This window comes from Pleurodeles waltl, chromosome 6 (genome assembly GCF_031143425.1).
Source record: "Pleurodeles waltl isolate 20211129_DDA chromosome 6, aPleWal1.hap1.20221129, whole genome shotgun sequence".
Taxonomy (NCBI): domain Eukaryota; kingdom Metazoa; phylum Chordata; class Amphibia; order Caudata; family Salamandridae; genus Pleurodeles; species Pleurodeles waltl.
Window position 1 is genome coordinate 1,612,764,729 of NC_090445.1, and position 23,207 is coordinate 1,612,787,935.

The 23,207-nt window shown below is 45.2% G+C and overlaps 1 protein-coding gene across 4 annotated transcripts in view; it reads right to left on the reverse strand.

The window, feature by feature from the left end:
* Window positions 1-23,207, reverse strand: part of AKNA (AT-hook transcription factor) — a 279,571-nt gene that overhangs the window by 209,848 nt on the left and 46,516 nt on the right. The window contains exon 1 of one of the 4 annotated variants that reach the window (XM_069241506.1): window positions 12,929-12,969. The exons of the other annotated variants lie outside the window; for them this stretch is intronic. The gene's annotated coding sequence lies outside the window, so the exon portion shown is untranslated. Of the gene's footprint in view, window positions 1-12,928; window positions 12,970-23,207 lie in introns of those variants that run through there. 4 annotated transcript variants of the gene reach the window in all.

Sequence of the window (23,207 nt, forward strand, 5' to 3'; positions counted from 1 at the left end):
GACTATGCCCCTGCCCTTTTATACATTGTCAAAAAGGGTTGCAGGATGGATGACGTTAAAATTATGGCCCCCCCCCCCATAAACATTTTTGCGGACGCCCATGGGTGTGAGATAGCAGCTTAATCAATGGGGGCAGGAAAGAGGGAATAAGAATTGGGATAAAGGCCTCCAAGAGCGAACACTGGCAACATGTTTACAATAAAATGTGCAGACTTTTAATTCCATCAAAGTCATTAAGTTAGAGGATTGGACAATTTTCTGGTTTGGTTATAAAGAAAAAACAACCTCGGTTCACATCATCAGATTGGTTAGAAACTTTACGAATCTTAAACCATTTTTTGGAAGCTGATATTAGTGAAGGACACCTGCCAGACCTCATGCATGTCAAGTCAAAAAAGGTGTAGATTTAATTTTGGCTATTAAAACAATGAAAACATGTTTAGTTGGAGCTCCAGTTCTTGTATCCTGGTTTGCTGCATTCTGTTGGAGATACAGCCTGATGAAGGGTGTGACAGTGACTGGGTTTAAAGTGGATCGGTAAGTAATTCAGAAAATAATCTAACCAAGCATAGCATAGTGTCCTAAAACGTCAAAATTGTGTAGCGCCAGCACACTAGGACCCATTAGGAATCCTTAAAGCACACAAAGCGCATATGACGCAACCTTTAAAGCCTAGAAAGAACAAATGACACAACATGCTGAGAAGCTTTAAAGCGCACAGAGCAAAAGAATTCCTGAAGTGCTCAATCCAACCATACCGTACACTTTATATAAATATAAATTAGGGTTAAAAAAAACTTTCACAGAACAATTCTGGTAAGAAAGAAAAAAGCTCACACCTGCGGTTTTACCAAACGCTAGCCTTCTAGGTACCACTGGTAAGCCACCTCTGTCCCCAAATCGATGTTATCTTTTAAAATTCTGGAGCTACCTTTCCCGGAAATGTTAATCTCTACAAAAATCGAAAGAGTAACTCACTAGAAGCACATTTACCTAAGGCAAATAGAACGCAGGACACAGCAAGTATCTCCGGGATCTAAAATAAAATCCTGGGCTTGTAGGAAGGACAGTAGGGCACACAGACGTCAGGGTGGGTTTTATTTTCAGGCAGTATCCGATCACTAGTTTAGAGACACTTGTCTTTGTGCATGGTATCAGGATCACTAGTGCATGCTCTCTGAAGCTAGGGCTTGGCTGCCTCTGGGAGCTTGGCAGGGACGTGGCACACATGCCACTGCTCACGACGTGCCTGATCTGGCGTGCGGAAGTAAGTGAAAGTCATGTAATTAAAACGTTGGACATATTTGTCTCGTGTCACCAGACGGGTGTCAGTGCTAAGGAATGCATTTACATGCTTTGAGTGTACTGTAGGAGATAGTCCCTTTGCCTTTAAAAGGCTGTCTGATGGGTACTGTTCATGGAATCATCTGGATCACTCGTCTTCTTATTACAATCTATAAACCCATGGTCCTGAGCAGGCTTAGGATGGAGGGAGAAATGATAATGAGATCTTCTAGGATGGGCTTAATATCATCCTATAGCTGAGTGTTATCGTGAGCTATCAAGAAGCGGTCTGAGCATGTAGTTGTTGGGACCTGCAATGGTGGACTAAATGAAAGTCCTCCATCGGCAGATATCTTCAGATCTTCCATGCCTGTACCGTTGTTGATGAGTGGTTTATTGCTGTGAACTGGTACAGTCTGGGTGATGGACATGACCCATAACAAGTGTGTATAAGAGTGTCAATCAGTATAAGGGAATTATTATGAAGCTTGCATGAGCTACAATTGATTGCTTTACCAACTAGGAGCTTCTTACTCACACATTGAAAACATAACACATTATTACATTAGAAGACTTAACATTACAACACCATATAACAGAACATAACAACACATAACATAAAATGAGGAACCATTATCCGATGCTAGGAACGACAATGGAGAGCAATGCTAACAAAACACAGTATAATATGGTAGGAGAGGTTAGGGGCATCTAAGGCGCACAATGCTAACCTATCAAAATAATATAGCATGACATATTCTGATATGATAAGTTAGGGACATCAGAGCAGATGTGCGCAATGCTAACATAATATATCATGGCATAACATAGTATAAAAAGCTAGCAAGCTAACATAACATAGCATGGTATACAATGGTATAATGTGGTGGGAACATCTAAGGTGTACAATGCCAACATAACATGATATGAGATGTTAGGGACGGCTAAGGCACGCAATCCTAACATAAAATTACTCACAATATCTAGGCATAACATAGCCTGATGTCTAACATAACAGATCATGACATAGCATAATATGATATGATAGAAACATCTAAAGCAAAAATGCTAACATAATATCACATATCATGATATAACATCGTATGCATGATACGTTAGGCTATATTAATGGCACACAATGCTAACATTACATAATAAATTGTGACATAGAGTAAGATATGGTGGGGACATTGAATGCCCTCTGTGCTAACATAATATAATATCACATAACATATATGTATAAGATGCTAGGGATGTGCATGGCACAAACTACTAACATAACAGATCATAGCATGACATGGTAGGGATGCTAAAGGGGCACAATGCTAACACAACAAAGTATCACATATCATGAGATAGCATTGCGTGTATGATATGTTAGAGTTATATCCAGCACACAAGGCTAGCATAACATTAAAAAATAGATCTAGGCATCACATTGTTTGACGCATTAGGGGGCTCTAAGGTGCACAATATTATAATAAAATAATGTATTGTCCGGCGTTACATGGTATAAAATGCTATAGACATCTAAGGTACAGAATGCTAACATAACTCAATGTAACATATCATGGCAAAATATGGTATAATAGGGTAAAGCAGTCTAACTTGGTCATGATATATATCATGACATAACATGGTATGTATGACGTATTAAGGATATCTATGATATACAAAGCTTACATGCCATAATAGATCGTGACATAACACAGGACATTATGGTAGGGAAGTCTATGCCGCACAATGCTAACATAACATAATATAGCATGGTATGGATATGTTAGCGATATCTATGGTGCACAATGCTAACATAACATGATGGCATTATAGATTGTGACATAACATAAATCATATGGTAGGGAGATCTAAGATGCACAATGCTAACATAGGAATAATTGGTAAAACATGGTAACAAAGCAAGAATCATTAGGCAGTACGCAGCTAGGACAGGAAGACTTGGGAGAACAGTAATGGCCTACAGGTATTCTTTCCATGCAACCCCATAGACACCAACTTACCTTCCCCTACGTTTGATGTTACCTGAAAGATCAGTTACAGGGGACATCCAGTTATGGGTGACACTACATCATCTTAAAATGAACCCCAAGAAAACGGATTTCCTTCTACTGTTCCCCTTCATTGCGCCAGCCTGGTTGCAAGTATAGCTGGTTGGAATTAACCCCTTAGCTGCTGGGCCTTTTCCCCCCCAGTGCTGAGCCCTTTTTTGGCTATTTGGGGTAGTTCGCACTTAGGGCTTCATAACTTTTTGTCCACATAAGCTATCCACGCCAAATTTGCGTCCTTTTTTTCCAACATCCTAGGGATTCTAATGGTACCCAGAGTTGGTGGTTTCCCCTGGAGGAGACCAAGAAAATAGCCAAAATACAGTGAAAATTTAGTTTTTTCCAAAAAAATGGGAAAAAAGGGCTGCCGAAGAAGGCTTGTGGTTTTTTCCCTGAAAACGCCATCAACAAAGGGTTTCTGGTGCTGAAATCACTATCTTCCCACCTTTCAGGAACGGGCAGACTTGAATCAGAAAACCAAATTTTTCAACACAAATTTGGCATTTTACTGGGACATACCCCATTTCTACTATATTTGGTGCTTTCAGCCTCCTTCCAGTTAGTGACAGGAATGGGTGTGAAACCAATGCTGGATCCCGGAATGCTAAACATTTATGAAAACTAGACAAAATTCTGAATTCAGCAAGGGGTCATTTGTGTAGATCCTACAAGGTTTTCCTACAGAAAATAACAGCTGAAATAAAAAAATATTGAAATTGAGCTGAAAACAACAGCCATTTTTCTTTATGTTTTACTCTGTAACTTTTTCCTGCGATGTCAGATTTCTGAAAGCAATATACCGTTTTGTCTGCTGGACTCTTCTGGTTGCGGGGATATAAAGGGCTTGTAGGTTCATCAAGAACCCTAGGTACCCAGAGCCAATAAATGAGCTGCACCCTGCAGTTGGTTTTCATTCTATACTGGGTATACAGCAATTAATTTGCTGAAATATGAAGAGTGAAAAAGAGGTATCAAGAAAACCTTTGCATTTCCAAAATGGGATCAAGATAAGGTTGTGAGGAGCAGTGGTTATTTGCACATCGCTGAATTCCGAGGTGCCCATACTAGCATGTGAATTGCAGGGCATTTCTCAAATAGACGTCTTTTTTACACACTCTCTTATATTTGGAAGGAAAAAATGTAGAGAAAGATAAGGGGCAATAACACTTGTTTTGCTATTCTGTGTTCCCCCAAGTCTCCCGATAAAAATGATACCTCACTTGTGTGGGTAGGCCTAGTGCCTGCGACAGGAAATGCCCCAAAACACAACATGGACACATCCTATTTTTTTTATAGAAAACACAGCTGTTTTTTCCAAAGTGCCTACCTGTAGATTTTGGCCTCTAGCTCAGCCGGCACCTAGGGAAACCTACCAAACCTGTGCATTTCTGAAAACTAGAGACCTAGGGGAATCCAAGGAGGGGTGACTTGCGGGGCTCGGACCAGGTTCTGTTACCCAGAATCCTTTGCAAACCTCAAAAAGTGGCTAAAAAAACAAGTTTTCCTCACATTTCGGTGACAGAAAGTTATGGAATCTGAGAGGAGCCACAAATTTCCTTCCACCCGGCGTTCCCCCAAGTCTCCCGATAAAAATGATACCTCACTTGTGTGGGTAGGCCTAGCGCCCGCGACAGGAAACGCCCCAAAGCGCAACGTGGACACATCCAAATTTTTGGAAGAAAACAGAGGAGTTTTTTGAGAAGTGCCTACCTGTAGATTTTGGCCTCTAGCTCAGCCGGCACCTAGGGAAACCTACCAAACCTGTGCATTTCTGAAAACTAGAGACCTAGGGGAATCCAAGGAGGGGTGACTCGCGGGGCTCGGACCAGGTTCTGTTACCCAGAATCCTTTGCAAACCTCAAAAAGTGGCTAAAAAAACACGTTTTCCTCACATTTCGGTGACAGAAAGTTCTGGAATCTGAGAGGAGCCACAAATTTCCTTCCACCCGGCGTTCCCCCAAGTCTCCCGATAAAAATGATACCTTACTTGTGTGGGTAGGCCTAGCGCCCGTGACAGGAAACGCCCCAAAGCGCAACGTGGACACATCCAAATTTTTGGAAGAAAACAGAGGTGTTTTTTGAGAAGTGCCTACCTGTAGATTTTGGCCTCTAGCTCAGCCGGCACCTAGGGAAACCTACCAAACCTGTGCATTTCTGAAAACTAGAGACCTAGGGGAATCCAAGGAGGGGTGACTCGCGGGGCTCGGACCAGGTTCTGTTACCCAGAATCCTTTGCAAACCTCAAAAAGTGGCTAAAAAAACAAGTTTTCCTCACATTTCGGTGACAGAAAGTTCTGGAATCTGAGAGGAGCCACAAATTTCCTTCCACCCGGCGTTCCCCCAAGTCTCCCGATAAAAATGATACCTCACTTGTGTGGGTAGGCCTAGCGCCCGCGACAGGAAATGCCCCAAAACAGAACGTGGACACATCACATTTTTTCATAGAAAACAGTGCCTACCTGTGGAATTTGGCCTCTAGCTCAGCCGGCACCTGGGGAAACCTAGCAAACCAGCACATTTTTGAAAACTAGAAACCCAGGGGAATCCAAGATGAGGTGACTTGTGGGGCTCGGACCAGGTTCTGTTACCCAGAATCCTTTGCAAACCTCAAAATGTGGCTAAAATACCACGTTTTCCTCACATTTCGGTGACAGAAAGTTCTGGAATCTGAGAGGAGCCACAAATTTCCTTCCACCCAGCGTTCCCCCAAGTCTCCCGATAAATATGATACCTCACTTGTGTGGTTAGGCCTGGTGCCTGCGACAGGAATAGATCACACAACGGTCAATGTTGGTCCTTACGTGAGGCAGCTGTTGACCCTGGGGTGATCCATTCCTGACACAGGCACTAGGTGTAGGCACTCAAGTGGGGTAGTGTTTTTATCAGGACAGGTGAGGAGTCACTGGGTGGTAGGAATGTTGTGGATCCCAGCATATTCCTGTAGTTTGTGTGACAGAAATGCGAGAAAAATAGAGGTTTTTTTCAACATTTCAGCTTTGCAGGGTATTCTGTGTAAGAAAACTTTGGGGAATCCACACAAGTCACACCGCTGTGGACTCCCCCGAATGTCTAGTTTCCAGAAATGTTTGGGTTTAGTGTGTTTCTCTATATGGCCGCCGAATCCAGGACCAAAAACACAGGTGCCTGCCTTACAAAACCAGTTTGTTTTGCCATAGACAATTTTGATGTCTCCACAATATGATTTGGGTGGTGGAATTTGGGGCTGAACTAAATTGGTGAGCTCCCAAGAGAGCACTCTCTCTCTGCTTGCCGCCGCATTCACCTGCTCTCTGGGTTGGCCTAACCCACTATTACCCAGTTGCACGAACAGCTTGCGAAGGGACAGCAGGACTGTCCTCATCACCTCCCTCATAATGTACTGGAAGAGGAGTTTTCGAATGGGACTCCTCTGACTGAAAAATCACTCCCAGAGTCTGCGCCATTGTCCTATCCCTCAGATGCTGTCTCAGTATCTGATGTCTCAGTCTCTGATCCTATGTCAGAGCGGTCCTCTATAACCCAAGTGCAGGCAGCAGTCATCCATCAAGATGCCATCTCTGCTATTGGCTAAACTGTTGCTCTAAAACACTAGCCTACGTAGACAGTCACAAAATCGATGGTGTGTGTGAGATACGTGCAACAGTAGAGGCCACCTTACCTGCGCTTCTTCCCTCAATCAGCACGTACTTTCAAGACACTCAAAAAACACCTTGTCACATACCATTCGTCACAGTCTTTAGCACCTCCTGCGCCCAGTCCAACAATCATTATTGGTGCTCCCACTCCCTCCTCCTCGGATTCCCTCATTACCACCCAGCAAAAGTGCCCTTCATCTCTCCATAGACTTTACTAATGTACTCAGCTATTTACATAAAATACAGATGTGCTCTTTGCAGTAGGCATATAAACCTTCTGCGCTTCTTTATGGCACTAAAACTGCCACTAGACAAGTCGGACCCTTTTCCCCCCAGGGAAACCACACACATATTGACAAAAGTGATGTATATATGACAGCCAACCACCTGAAACTCAACTCAAGCAAAACCGAAATAATCCTCTTTGGCCCACACAAAAACACCTGGGACCCCCCATGGTGGCCCACCACGCTAGGCCCTGCACCCACCCCCGCCAACTACGCACGCAACCTCAGCATCATCCTAGACTCCTCCCTCTCTATGACCCAACAAATCAACGCTCTTACCTCCTCATGCTTCAACAAACTCCGTATACTGAAAAACATTCAAATGGATCCCCACAGAGACCAGAAAAACTGTCACTCACGCACTCATCAGCAGCAGGATTGATTACGGAAACGCCCTCTACGCCGGCACCACTCTAAAACTCAAGTGCAAACTACACGCATCCAGAACTCAGCAGCACGACTCATCCTCGACCTCCGCCGACACGAACACATCTCTCCACACCTCAAATCCCTCCACTGGCTCCCCATTGACAAAAGGATCACCTTCAAGATCCTCATCCTCGCACACAAATCACTCCACAACACAGGCCCTGCCTACCTCAACGAGAGTCACCTTCCACACCCCCACACGAAACGTCCGCTCAGCTGACCTCTCTCTCGCCTCTGTCCCCCGCATCAAACACACCACCACCGGGGGCAGATCCTTCTCCTACATTGCACCAAAAAACCTGGAACGCACCCACAACCCACATTCGCAAGACCCAAAACCTACTTCTTTTCAGGAAGGGCCTCAAAACCTGGCTTTTTGAACAGTGAACCTCCTAGCCCCTTTCCCTCCCCCTGTCCCCCCCCCCGCAGCGCCTTGAGACCCTCACAGGTGAGTAGCGCGCTTTATAAATCTCTTTGATACAGATCTACCTATATATATATATATATATATATATATATATATATATATATATATATATATATATATATATATATATATATCTCTACATAGATATATCTATAGATATATCCATGTACCTAGATATATCTATCTACATATATATATATATATATATATATATATATATATATATATATATATATATATATATATACATATATATTTTTTTTAGTTGCTGTATGGTTTCCTTGGGGGCCAAAATGGCCCCCAGGGAAACCCTACAACATCTAAAAAAAAAATTGACCCCACAGGGGGTCACCCTGCCCACGGGCGACCCCCTGTCATTTCATTATTATTATTTTTTTTTTTTGAAAAAAAAAAAATCCCCGGGGGGCACCTACCTTTTTTTTAATAAAAAAAATTATGCCACGGGGGGGGGCGGCCCGTTTTCCGGGGGGGCCGCCCCCCAAAAGTGAAATCCCTGGTGTCTAGTGGGGTTTCCTGGCCCCCCAGCACCGTTTCAGAAGGCCTCGTAAGAAAGGGGAGACTCTCCCCTTTCTTACAAGGCCTTTTCAAAATGTTTCCTGGCCCCCCCGATCGCAGCTGTGCTGCGATCGGGGGAGCCAGGAAACCTGAAAGTGTTTCCTGGCCCCCGATCGCAGCACAGCTGCGACCGGGGGCCAGGAAACACTTTCAGGAAGGCCTCGTAAGAAAGGGGAGTGTCTCCCCTTTCTTACGAGGCCTTCCTGAAAGTGCTTCCTGGCCCCCGATCGCAGCACAGCTGCGATCGGGGGCCAGGAAACACTTTCAGGAAGGCCTCGTAAGAAAGGGAAGACTCTCCCCTTTCTTACGAGGCCTTCCCGAACGTGTAAAAGGCCGTTTTCCCCATGAAAGCAGGAAGCGGCCGCAAGGCTGCTTCCTGCTTTCATGGGGAAAACACCTTTGCAACGTCAGCGCGCCTCGCGGCGCGCTGACGTCACAAAGGGGCGGGTGGGGGGAGACACGGTAGCTTCCGTGTCTCCCGGGGGTAGTAAAAAAAAAAAAAAAAATCCTCGGGCGCGACGCACCCGAGGATTTATTAATGCCCTTCCTGGTGTCGGCCACTGGTCGTGACCCGCACCAGGGAGGGTGTGTGGGCGTCGGCCAGTGGCCGACGCCCGCACTCAAGCGGTTAATTGCAGACGGGAAGCCATCTACAGTAGAAGCCACTAAAGCAACATGTTTTTTTCGTAGACAGAAACTTGAATATGCTGCTCTAATTAATGCTTCAGCAAAAAAGACCAATACCAAACCTGGCTATTAGGGAACTTAAGCACCGTACACATCCAGAGGTCTATAGAACAGGAGTTCAATCACTAGTCCTTTCAAGGCTGGATTACAACATCTGACCTACATACCCCAAAAACACCAGCTTCTTTAGATGGGAGCTTGAATGCTGCAGCACACCTGCTATCCGGCTCAGATCAGATCTAATCACCTGAATGCTGGTCACTCCAATTTGGCTTCTTGTAGAAGCAAGATGCCTATTCAAGTTGGCCTGCGTATTTCATTACACTATGCACGAAATAGAAGCAAACCAGTTACCACACAAATCTCTCATATCAGGAGGTTCTTGCTCACTAGAAGCACAGACACTCCCCGTCTGGAAGCTCCTTTCTTCAAAAAAAGCAAAAACCGAAACAGATTTCCTCAGGGAATGCCCTCAATATCCAGAACTCCATCCCATTCACTGCCAGGAAAGAAGAAAGATCTCACAAATGACAATTTAAGGAAAGAGCCTCAAGTTCTACTCTTCCAGCATCACTTCCAGTTGTGACCAGACACAAGACACCCTTAAATGTCAAGTGTTGGGACATTTACGAAATTCTGCACGGAGTCCTAAGTAGACAAGCAATGTGAGCTACTTTGTAAATGGTGTATCTGACCTCCATTTACCACACACCTCAAGCCCAGTTGTCTGGCAGAATATCAAGGACAAAAATCTAATGCAACCAAAATATTCTGACAAAATATCAAGGACAAGAATATAAAGCGGGTAAGTTCAAATACGTAAGTATAGGTTCACTGTTATTAACTCATCTAGGCACCTTGAAAACACACACACACACATATATATATGTGTGTGTGTGTGTGTGTACCAAAAAGAGTTCTCCTGAACGAAAGCGCACTCACAACAGGTCATTATGGAATGTAACAAAGGCAGCAACTTACAGAGAATTCTTTGGCATTTTCATTATTTCAGGCCTTATGTTTTCAAGCATCTCTGGACACGTGTTTTTGGGTTCATCCCTTCATCAGCAGAGAACAAACATTTCCTTCCTTTTTCAAGAACAACTGCCTGGCTGCTCAGCAGATTTAATTGCAGGCACCTGATATCAATTGAATATTAGTTCTGTCCCAGTGGACCTCAAGAGAGTTGCAACGTGCATCCTGGTAAAGCTTGAAAATACAAGGACTGAAATAATGAAAATGCCAAAGAATTCTCTGTATGTTGCTGACTTTGCTGCATTCCACAATGACAAGTTATGAATGAGCTTTCGTTCAAGACACCTCTCTCTTGTACACACATATATATATATAGATATATATATATAGATCTATATATGTATATATATGTCAATATACATATATAGTCAATATATATATATATATATGTATATATATATATATATGTGTGCAATTAAGCATAGTAAAACTGTGCATACGCATAGACACTTACCTTCACGATATTCTTGACCTCGATGTTGCTGCCCCAATATTTTGGCCACACAATATTTTATCTTCGATATATTGGTCAATCACTTTGTGACTCTCTTTGTTGTATATCATATGAGGATGCCCATGGGACTGCTGATTCCCTATCTTAACTTTTCGCCTTATAGTGTATGTCTGTTGTTTTTTAACTCCAGGATTTCACAATTGTACCCTACAATTATGTAGTGTAATATTCCTTGTGTCCCCATGAAGAGTGTAGTTGACCTGGTGTGCCTTTTTTGTCCTATAAAGAGCTTCAAAAAATAAACAGAAAGAAAGGACTTGAGTGGGTATTTCATGGATACCATGCCAGAGGAGGCCTTCCTCCAAATGTTACTGATGGAGAAACAGGGGTGTAGGATGATTATATGAAAGACATCCATACAGTGAAAGAGACTGCTTGAGCCTGAAATAGTGATTCCAGAGAGATCTTACTAATGGGAATGTTAGCCTCTCCAGGATGCGATACAGTTGCTTTCATTTTTGGGGGAGATTTGCTGTGTTTGCGTGTATTTCAAGAAGGTCTGTGTTGAAATTCAACATCAGAAACATTTACTAATCCACAGCAGTGCTTAATTTGTAAATAAGAAGGTGCCGGTGCCCACAGCCCTCCTCTTAAATAAGCGGCTGCTGCAATTAAATGTGGGAACACGCAATACTACGCCAGCGTAATCCTGAAGCCATCTAGGGCCTCTTCAATCCATATAAAGCCACTCCCTGCCCCTTCAGCTCACTCTTGCAGCTTTCTGCTTTCTCCCTTTGTGACACTTTTTCGTTTTTCCCTTCCTCTGTCTTTACCATATGTGTCTTTTGATTGCAGTAAATGCTTGAGGCAGAAGAATAAGCCCCGGCCCTCAAAAATAAATGCCGGTGCTCAGCACCGGAAACAACAAGCACAAATTAAGCACTGATCCACAGTTACCAAATGGGCCCATGTCACGGGTGACAACTTCAGACAGCAATGGAATTTCAGTGAACAAACCTTGACAATTTTGCGCCAGCACTTACAATGTTAAAACCAAAACTACAAGATCCAGAATGCAATGTGCAGTTGGATAAACAGTCTGAAACTTTGAATTATATCAGATGGTAGCTATGATACCATATCGGAAAGCCTCCAGTGAGTTCATGGAAACTCTAGCTTTCAAGTCCAGAAACATTTTGAAATATGGATTCCTGGTCTACATATAATGTAATATTGAATAAAACTAATGCAGTCAGGAAAAAAAGCAATAAAATATAAATAATAAAAAAGCAATAAGCTCAAAAAGTAAAGACATAAAAGAACAAATTAAAGTAAATTAAAATGATCCCTCGATCACATGCATAATTCACTTTCGGGAAGATAAACAGGTGAAAAACTAGATTTTAAACCCTCCCTCATGTTTCATTGTAGTTAAACTTAATAAGAGCCAATACCTCTGAGCCGATTGTGGGCCAATATGCGCATGAAGATAACTTCATTATCTGCCCCAACAGTCTGCCGGCATCAAAACAGGTTATATCTGAATGTAGAAAATTGAATAATGTGTATACTTTGTAGTGCTGCAGTAACTGCACTGTTTTAAGCGCTTGAAAGTCAAATAAGGCGAATCAAGTGGTTTTTGATATGTTCTTTTGTTTCCGCAGATGACTCAGTGAAGCTATTAAGAAAACCGGAATCTTTTTTTCCATAAAAATTTTTGAAAGTGATTCACAGCACAAAGTGGGGTTCTGTGATTGCTTCCGGGGCAAAATATGATAGCCATGAAACCCTCTGCCCCAAGCCTTTCCAAATATCCCTCTTTAGGAGACACGTTCCCGATCCTCAGTCGTGAAACTTGCCATTGTATGCATTTTCCATCTTCGGACGTATTAAAAATCAATTCTGTTGGTTCTCTGTGTTTCAAACGGGTTTTACGCTGTCCGTCTCAAGCCAAATAATCTTTTTTTCAAACCTTTGAACCCCATGGCCTTCCAAACCGAGTTCTGACCCCTAAAATCTGCCCCACCTCCCTCTTCTACCCCCAAACTTACCTCCGTACTCCCCGGGATCAGGGCTGCTGCCACCATCAGCATCAGCTGCAGTGAAGCCGTTGCCACGGCAACCACAAACTAAACACAAGCTGAGGCTGGCGCTGCTGCAGGCGCGGCTCGGGCCAATGGAGGCAGCTCTGACTGCTGTACAGGGCCTCGGCCAAAAGCAACGGGTAGGTGTATGTAGGGGCTTTTTTGGGGTGCTGGCCTACAGTAAAGGCGGCCAAAGAAGCTGACGCAATCCGTGCGTACAGCAGCGCTTCCCACTGGGGAGCCTCAGATGACTCCATTTCTGAAGCCGTTGACACCCCGTGGCATGGATGGCAGTCCAGCCCTTTCTCCACAGTCATATATATGTCAGGAGCCACAGAGGTTGTGAAAGGAAGCTGAGCTCCCTTGTCCTACATCTGTCAGGAGGCAGCAGAGTCTGTGAAGAGAAGCTCAGCCCTCTTGTCTATATCTGTCAGGGGACAGCAAACACTTCGAAGAGAAGTTCAGCTTTCTTGTCCTATATTTGTCAGGAGACAGTAGAAACTGTGAAGAGAAGCTCAGCTCTCTTGTCATACATCTGTTTGGACACAGCAGAGGCTGTGGAGAGAAGCTCAGGTCTCTTGTCATACATCTGTCAGCAGACAGCAGAGGTTGTGAAGAGAAGCTCATCTCTCTTGTTCTATATCTCTCAGGAGACAGCAGAGGCTGTGAAGAGAAGCTCAGCTCTCTTGGCGTACATTTGTCATGATGTAGCAAAGTCTGAGAAGAGAAGCTCAACTCTCTTGTAATACATCTGTCCGCAGACAGCAGAGGCTGTGAAGAGAAATTGAGCTCTCTTGTCTATATCTGCAGGAGACAGCAGACACTTCGAAGAGAAGCTCAGCTCTCTTGTCCTATATCTGTCAGGAGACAGCAAAGGCTGTGAGAAGCTCTCTAGTCATACATCTGTTAGGGGACAGCAGCGGCTGTGAAGAGAAACTCAGCTCTCTTGTTCTGTATCTCTTAGAAGACAGCAGAGGCTGTGAAGAGAAGAGAAGCTCTCTTGTCATACATCTGTCAGGACATAGCAGAGCCTGAAAGGGAAGCTTGGCTCTCTCGTCATACGTCTGTCAAGAGACAGCAGAGGCGGTGAAGAGAAGCTCAGCTCTCTTGTCATACATCTGTCAGCAGACAGAAGAGGCGGTGAAGAGAAGCCCTGGTCTCTTCTTCTATATCTCTCAGGAGAGAGCAGAGGCTCTGAAGAGAAGCTCAGCTCTCTTGTTCTGTATCTCTTAGAAGACAGCAGAGGCTGTGAAGAGAAGAGAAGCTCTCTTGTCATACATATGTCAGGGGACAGCAGAGGCTGTGAAGAGAAGCTCCGGTCTCTTCTTCTATATCTCTCAGGAGACAACAGAGGCTGTGAAGAGAAGCTCAGCTCTCTTGTTCTGTATCTCTTAGAAGGCAGCAGAGGCTGTGAAGAGAAGAGAAGCTCTCTTGTCATACATCTGTCAGCAGACAGCAGAGGATGTGAAGAGAAGCTCAGCTCTCTTGTCATACATCTGTCAGGACATAGCAGAGCCTGAAAGGGAAGCTTGGCTCTCTCGTCATACATCTGTCAGCAGACAGAAGAGTCGGTGAAGAGAAGCTCCGGTCTCTTCTTCTATATCTCTCAGGAGACAACAGAGTCTGTGAAGAGAAGCTCAGCTCTCTTGTCATACATCTGTCAGGAGACAGCAGAGGCTGTGAAGCAGCGGTCGAAGTGCATTAAAAAAAAGTATGGGAATTGTGATGCTGCATGCTATGGGGCTAGGTCAGTGAGTGTCGGGCGGGGTCAAATGTGTGTGGCTAAAAAGTAAAATATTCTCTATTGTTTTGGTATTTCACCTTCAGGTAACTACATATAAAATAGTGCACAGCTTAAATGAGAAATAAAAAAAGTTAAGTTGATCAGTGGCAAATGCACTATAGTACATTATGAAACCTCTATTCATTAATGCACTGCAGAGGTCTGGGTGTAACCAGAGAGAGAAAGAATTAGATCTTGTGCAGGGCAAAAATAGTGAATTGTGTATTAAGTGCTACAAGGTCACTGCCTCGGACAGAAAGCACTGTGGCTATGTAAGCCATTATTTTAAACTTGCATTACACACAGTGTAAGATAGTCTGCTACACGATACGTAAAAAGATAAAACGGTGCTTCCTAAATATAGTTTTTAGCAATACCCAGACTATACATACAGCATTTTTTAAAATACAGCTGTCCCTTAAAATCAAGAAATTCACAGCTCGGCTGGTAACTCCCTGGCACTGCCATTCAAAAAGAGGAAATCTTTGTCATCCCAAGGTTTATTCATCCATTAAAGCCCGTACTGACTCTATAGCACCCATTACATTCACAGACTAGTCAGTTGCATACATTTGCATCTCCTTCAGGCAAACAGGCACCCTGGCAAGAAGGAATGTTTACTGTTAAGCTGTCTGCCTGCTTTTAGTTTCACAAGACCAGAGGCTCCCTGAATGACACTTTAGCAGAAGCACTTAATATCAGAATTAACCGTCCCGTGACTGCTGTCTTTTAAAAAATAACAGGAGAACGTTTTTTCATAAATTAAAAATGGTGGGGCACATCGCACCCCTCCAATCCCACCCACTTTGACCACTGCTGTGAAGAGAAGCTCAGCTCTCTTGTCATACATCTGTCAGGACATAGCAGAGCCTGGAAGGGAAGGTGGGCTCTCGTTATACATCTGTCAGCAGACAGCAGAGGCTGTGAAGAGAAGCTTGGCTCTCTTGTCATACATCTGTCAGGAGATAGCAGAGGACGTGAAGAGAAGCTCAGCTCTCTTGTCCTAAATATGTCATGACATAGCAGAGGCTATGAAGAGAAGCTCAGCTCTGTTGTCATACATCTGTCAGGACACAGCAGAGCCTGGAAGGGAAGGTGGGCTTTCGTCATACATCTGTCAGCAGACAGCAGAGGCTGTGAAGAGAAGCTTGGCTCTCTTATCATACATTTGTCAGGGCGTAGCAGTGCCTGGAAGGGAAGGTTGGCTCTCAAGTCATAGATCTGTCAGCAGACAGTAGAGGCTGTGAAGAGAAGCTTGGCCCTCTTGTCATACATCTGTCAGGAGATAGCAGAGGACGCGAAGAGAAGCTCAGCTCTCTTGTCCTAAATCTGTCATGACATAGCAGAGGCTGTGAAGAGAAGCTCATTTCTATTGTCATACATCTGTCAGGAGACAGCAGAGGCAGTGAAGAGAAGCTCGGCTCACTTGTCATACATCTCTCAGAAGACAGCAGAGGACGTGAAAAGAAGCTCGGCTCTCTTGTAATACATCTGCCAGCAGACAGCAGAGGCTGTGAAAAGAAGCTCAGGTCTCTTCTTCTATATCTCTCAGGAAACAGCAGAGGCTGTGAAGAGAAGCTCAGATCTCTTCTTCTATATCTCTCAGGAGACAGCAGAGGCTGTGAAGAGAAGCTCGGCTCTCTTATCATACAATCTCTCAGGAGACAGCGGAGGCGGTGAAGAGAAGCTTGGCTCTCTTGTCTATATCTGCATGAGACAGCAGACACTTCGAAGAGAAGCTCAGCTCTCTTGTCCTATATCTGTCAGGAGACAGCAAAGGTTGTGAGGAGAAGCTCTCTAGTCATACATCTGTTAGGGGACAGCGGCGGCTGTGAAGAGAAACTCAGCTCTCTTGTTCTGTATTTCTTTGAAGACGGCAGAGGCTGTGAAGAGAAGCTCAGCTCTCTTGTCATACATCTGTTTGGACACAGCAGAGGCTGTGAAGAGAAGCTCAGCTCTCTTGTCATACATCTGTCAGCTAACAGCAGAGGCTGTGAAGATAAGCTCAGGTCTCGTCTTCTATATCTGTCAGGAGACAGCAGAGGCTGTGAAGAGAAGCTCAGCTCTCTTGTCATACATCTGTCAGCAGACAGCAGAGGCTGTGAAGAGAAGCTCGGCTCTCTTGTTAAACATCTGTCAGCAGACAGCAGAGGCTGTGAAGAGAAGCTCGGGTCCCTTGTTCTATATCTCTCAGGAGACAGCAGAGGCTGTGAAGAGAAGCTCAGCTCTCTTGTCATACATATGTCAGGAGACAGCAGAGGCTATGAAGAGAAGCTCCTGCTATTGTCATACATCTGTCAGGAGACAGCAGAGGCTGTGAAGAGAAGCTCGGGTCCCTTGTTCTATATCTGTCAGGAGACAGCAGAGGCTGTGAAGAGAAGCTCGGGTCCCTTGTTCTATATCTCTCAGGAGACATCAGAGGCTGTGAAGAGAACCTAAGCTCTCTTGTCATATATCTGCCAGGAGACAGCAGCCAGGAGACAAGAGATGCTATAAAGAGACGACCAGCTCTGACATTGCTCCTGTGACTGGGATTCCCTTTCCTGATCCACAGACCATGCTTTCACATGGCTAGTATGACTCGGACACTCTGTCCTGATTCACAGTTAGTTGTGTCACGTGGCTCTTATGACTGGAACTCTATTCTGATCAGCAGCCTGCGGTCTCCCTTGACAGACTTGACAGGAAAGCCGTGCTCTACGCCACCTCCACTCTCCTTTGACTAGCGTATGTGAGGGGGGTGAGAGTTCTCCACAGACCATGCTGTCACAAAGCTTGTATAACTGGGGCTCTCTCCCCTGATCCACAGTCCATGCGCTCTCTTGGCTTGCATGACTGGGGAATGCTCCCCTGATCCACAGTCCATGCTGTCTCAAGGCTTGTATGAGTGGGGTACGCTTCCCTGAGCCACAGTCCATGCTGTCTCAAGGCTTGTAAGAGTGGGGCACGCTTCCCTGAGCCACAGTCCATGCGCTCTCTTGGCTTGTATGACTGGGGAATGCTCCCCTGATCCACAGTCCATGCTGTCTCAAGGCTTGTATGAGGGGGGCACGCTTCCCTGATCCACAGTCCATGCTGTCTCAAGGCTTGTATGACTGGGGCACGCTTCCCTGATCCACAGTCCATGCTGCCACAAGGCTTGTATGAGTGGGGCACGCTCCTCTGATCCACAGTTCATGCTGTCACAAGGATTATATATTACTGGGGCACTCTCACCTGATCCACAGTTCGTGTTGTCACATGGCTTGTTCTAGTGTTAAAGTGGCCTGTCTGACAGTGCGAGATGGGCCAGCTTGAAAGGCCAGAGCGGGAGACATTTTTTTTGGTCCCCTACGGTGTAGGGGAACAAAAAAAACAACCAACTCACTTGGCTTTCCAAGCTAGTCCATCTGGCACTGCGAGAGTGACAGACTGCCCAAAATGGCGGGCCAACACAAGACCGACATATGACGGGAGTGCCCAGTCCTTCTGCATGGCCTTTGGATGCCAATGACTGATGTATGACATGAGAACTGGGCCCACTCCCCACAACCCATGCTGTTGCATGGCCTTTATGACCGGAACATTCCATTACATGGCAGATAAATGACAGGACTGTTCCACCCTCCCGCACGCCCCCTTCTATTCCATTGAAGGAATACAGCCATGAAAACTAGTCGCTGGCGCAACACAAAATATTCACCCCTCCGTTCAAAATATTTAGAGCATTCCCTCGAGACGCTACATCATTGCTCTGCCGTATGGGGGTGATGCTCATGCACACCTTTTGTACTGGCAGCGAGGCTCTGGACTGCTGCTGGTGTCTGAGACGCACACTTAAGGCAGAGTGCACTGCCTCGCCCCCAGGGTCTGGGGACCTGGAGAGTAACTGCAAGTGTGGCCCCTCTGAGGTTGGGGTCCCAGCATCCCACGGTCTGAGGTTTGTGAGGTGGTCCTGCTGCTCTGAACCATATAACTGCCGGATTAGGCTATACGACCTCAGATTGCCCCTACCCCCCAATCCCCCTCACCCCACCCCCTGCCTCTCACAGCTCCTTGGCGTCACTGGTGGTCAGTAATGCCACGCACACAGGCCTGTCAGAAGTTAGTGTGACGTCTTGCCGAACACTTAAAGCAGCGTCCTTTGGATGCTTCGTCGTATTCGGCAAAGTACCATAAGAAGCACCTGTATTTAAATATTAAAAGTTAATGTACTTTGGGTAAATGTACTTTAGGCGAAGAGAAAACGTGACTTCTGGCACCATTTAGCTGTCTGGCAACATAAGCTGCCTCATTATTAATGGCGTCCGGCTTGCTTGCAATTAAAACCCTATAAATAAACGCTGCTGAAGGAGATCGGGCCCTTGAAAGTGGGGGCCTGGGTAGTAATCCCAGATCTGTCAAACACTTGTGACACACGGTTCCACTAGCTCACCCTTCTAACTTCAACCCTAACCCCGCTGCCTTTTCCCCCATTCGGCATAGGAGGTAGATTGGAAATACTCAACAAACACCATAAAGTCAACATGGGTAATACAGAGTAAACTGTAACAGCCACTTAATATAACCTGAGAAAGCCGCCTCTCCCTGGTCCTTCCTCCCTCACACCGCTAAGCGCTGCGGCCCAAGGCACTATACGACCTCCACTCTCGCCTCTCGTGCAGGACACCGAAACACCTCCCCCATAGGCTCAGAGCAAGCACGGCACCCTCCAACCAAGCACCTCCCAAGGTGTATCTGACAATGCGCGTCAGCACCACACAATAGGGCACGAAGCAAAATGGCAATGCCAACTACAACTATCTCATCCACGTCATCCCAGATAAGGCCATCAGCGTCCCAGCCTCTCGTGCCCCTCAGCGCTGTGCCCGCTCTCGCCGGTGTCTCCGTCACACCCCCAGCATTGTCCTGTCCTGGTACCACCTGCCCCAGCTCAATGCACATCACTATGCAAAGTAGCTCATTGTGATGCACAATGCAGTCGTCATCCATTTGAACGTCACCACGTAGCGAGGGCTGTGCTGAAATGACCATCACTGTCGTCATCCTTTCATGGAGGATATTTGGCAGGTTCGGTGTCTCTGCTTTAATGCGTGAGCCTCAGTGCAGCCATACAGCTAATGCAGCCGGCCCAGAGCAAAATCAGAAACACGTTTCCCACGAGCTAGTGCAAAACCTGTATACTTAAAAACTACGCCTCCTTTGGCACTGTGTCATCGAGCTAAAGTATTTCCCATAAAAAAGCTCCTAGAAAGAAAAACTAGAGGGACTTGAATGCATTTAAAGACCTGTCCCAACTGAAAATTAATCAGACACTTTATTAAAAAAACGTACAGAGGGTGAGAAAACCCAGCATGCACAAGAGAACGGAAGACATACAAGTCGAGTCTGCCATGTTCGATAGTGTTAGTGTTTGTTAGATGGCCTGCCCTCGATAGTGGACGCTCAGAAACTTTTCCATGGTGGGATAGCGAGAACCAAGGGCAGAGGTGGGGCAGCCGCCGATGGCGCGAGCCTGGATCGAGCCACATAACTGGCTCTGCCTGTGCTCGAAGTTCTCACTGACTGACCCTTGAGGTGAAATCGAGCCACGCTTTAAAATGGGTTCTGTCCAGTGCTTTCACGAGAGGAGTGGGAGGGGGTTTAGACAGACTAAGTATATATACCGTGTGGAGTGTCGGGAAAGTACTTATAACAGGACATTGTGCTTTTGATCTTTAAAACAGTATTTATTTCCCACTCTAGGCACTTTCAAAGGACCAAAAAGAGTTTTCACAATCAGCCCATGTGCACTGCTCTGTTGACCATCCTGGACCCACCCTCTGAAAACCAAAAAATGCTAAGTGTGAGCACTCTGTGGAAGTCTGGCTACAGCCAGGCTTGGCAGGGGGAGGTTAAACTTTGATGTCAGCATAAAAATAGAGTACTCTACCTACCCTTAATTTAGCTTAATACTTTTTTTCTAGAAAGCGGGCGTGTTATCTTGATTTCCACAGAAATAAAACACAAAACACTGTGTCTTTGGTGTTAAACCAAGAGGCTGGAGGAGATATTCCAGTGGCTGAATTAGAAAATATGTAATCAGGAAATTAGGGTTCAATCCAGCTTCCCTACGTGACTAAATCGTGTAAACCGAGGCAATTACTTTATTTCATAGTACCTCCTTTTTACTTGATAGTCACATTTTAGTGCATCTGCAAATAATTCAATTAAAGCAAGACACTGTATAAAGGGTGTTCTTGTATTTGTTTATGGACAATAATGCTGCTCCACCTATTATAACACGGTAGGCTAATTACAGAGAGATCATGAGAGTTGACCTTTCTCTTGGTTTACTCATGGGGTGGTGCAATTTATGAATGTTTCTAAGTTCATTTTTTAGAAACTATCACTTCTAATGTCACTCAAAGCAGTGATATAATCTAATTAGAGTTTTCGAAGAAAATATTTGCTTTTTAGTTGACACTGGAAAACACCAGATGTTCTGCTCTGCTTTCTTGGCTTTAGCACTCTCAGGTGTCAAAGGTGAAAGTACATATGTGCAGCCTACACTTCAGCATCTTCCTGTGTGCCCACTTGGGACATAGTAATGCACATACTATGCCCTTTTGAGCACCTGCGAGGTCCAGAGACCCCCTGTATTCTTTGGACCTAATTCCACTCCCCTTTTGAGGAAGGTTCATCTTATATGGCTTTAGCTCCTGCCCACTCCACATTGCTGTGTAGTGGAAAGCAGGTTTGCATCTGAACTATGAGCAGGAGCTATATTCACCATGATGTTCTGCGGCTTCACCCAGAGCGGGAAGGAACTCTGCTTTCTGAAAGCTAACGTGTCAAGACTGTGGCAACAAAGATCAATGTGCATAATTGTGCCTCAAGAATTAGTGTCTTCCCATGAAATACTGTGCTCAACATTCCTGTTATGTGATTGTCTAAAAAGCATGCCTAGCTGAGCTACATACTATATGGACCACATCATGAATATGTCCAGTAATCATTCACACTCCTAGAATGGTTTATGTCCCAGGTTTGGTGAAACCTCACTGTCTACAGCATGGAACTCTTCTGAGCCTGCATACCAAAGTAGGACATGATACAACCTCCAGATCACCAAGTTCAAATTTCACCCCTACTGCTTCCGTGTCAACATGAAGCTTATAAATTACGGTACAGAAACTAGGGCTGGCAATTGGCAAAATCACCTGTTCAAACGCATCCCTCTCCTCTCAGTGCTTAATGAAACCTGTTGAGCTCTGTTCCCGCCTTCTCTCAAAGTGGAGAGCGCTGCACAGAACAGAAAGTTAAGGTGCTTCTATCGTACAAACAATATCACTAAATTCTAAACCCTTCCGATCCTCTACTATCCCACTGGATATATCAAATAAACTCTCTGGCAATTTCAAAACAGTGTCTACTATCCTGTAGTTGCTATCACATCAAATCTAAGCCCCTATCCATGGTCTCCGCTATCGAATACTAGATTTGACACAAACTCACAGCCCTTCTGAACAGTCACCACTAACCCAGACCAGAGATCTCAAACACTCAGAGCCAACTATCCACTGTCTCTGAAACTCCACTGTATATACCACATGTTCATGGTTAGGTTTGACTTTATGTTTGTTTTGCTTGCAGAATTAAATTCCTTCAAGATACAGAGGCAAATATGGACACGTAGAAAAAAATACTTGTCTTGCAACTGCAATTATTGGGCACTGGAAGAAGAGGCGTAGGTATACATGTATTTTGGATGACAAAGCTTTGTGAATTGGAATAGAAATAAGGGGTTATGCTATGTTAATAGTTTTTATATAGTGTGGCAATCACCAATAAGGGTATAATGGTGTAAGACAGCAGTCAACAGTGCAGTTACAATTTTTAGCACGTCCTAAATCAGCTTTCCCCGCAACGCTAAGCACTCTATAGCGCTTGCAGTGTAGCACCTCCTGCTTCCTTCTTCCTGTTATGCTGTTTTGCTGCTTTCTCTGCAGCCCCCTGCCGCCTCTCCATCATTATTCCTGCTCTTTTTTTCACTCCCCCCGTTTCAGGCCCCCTACTACGTCCCTCTGTTTTATCCTGCTCCTCTGCGCTCCTGCATGCCTCCTCCCTCCCCCCGCATCCCTCCCACTTCAGGACCTACTTAATGGCAGTCGCTTTGTGAGTGTGTAGCAGGCAGGTGCGCCAAACACAAGTCCATCACCAAGAACCCTAGATCTCCCTACACCCGCCAATACTCTGCCACCTAACTCAGGGCCTCGGCCTCCAGGAACAGGGACAACAACTGAGACAATAACTGCTACGTCTCCTCACTCTGGACCATGGTCGGACCCTTCACCTGCCACCACTGTCACTTCATCTGCAACACCCAGACTAACACCACACCAGCACCCCCCCCCCCTCCAAGCCTGTGGAGCATCTCCAATGCCTGCTGATCAATGCATGCTCACTCTGCAAACATGCCACAGAAATCTTGGACACCGTATC